Raw genomic sequence first — 383 nt, forward strand, 5'->3', positions numbered from 1 at the left:
GAAAGTCTGTTTGAGAAGAGAAGAGCAAGGTCGCGAGCTTTCTGGCACGGCTCGGGACCTTGACTTTTTTGCTTCTACAAGGTCATGAGTCAATTTTTCCAGGGGAGAAAGACTGATATTGGTGATATCAACATGTTAGTCGTGGGGACCTGGGGGGTTGACCATCGTAGCAGAATACACTTCTTGGCCAAGAATAGAAGGATAATTAGCAGAGATTCAGTATCTGTGTCAAAAAGATTGTCCGGAATATGACTTAACAAACAAAATGGAGCAGTCAATGAGAAATGTTTACCAGTAACCTCCTGAATCACTGAATGGATCCCATTCCAGAATGGCTGGATGCGGTCACATGACCAAAATAAATGAATAAGTGTACCTTTATG

Source organism: Epinephelus moara, chromosome 2 (assembly GCF_006386435.1).
Source record: "Epinephelus moara isolate mb chromosome 2, YSFRI_EMoa_1.0, whole genome shotgun sequence".
Classification (NCBI taxonomy): Eukaryota; Metazoa; Chordata; class Actinopteri; order Perciformes; family Serranidae; genus Epinephelus; species Epinephelus moara.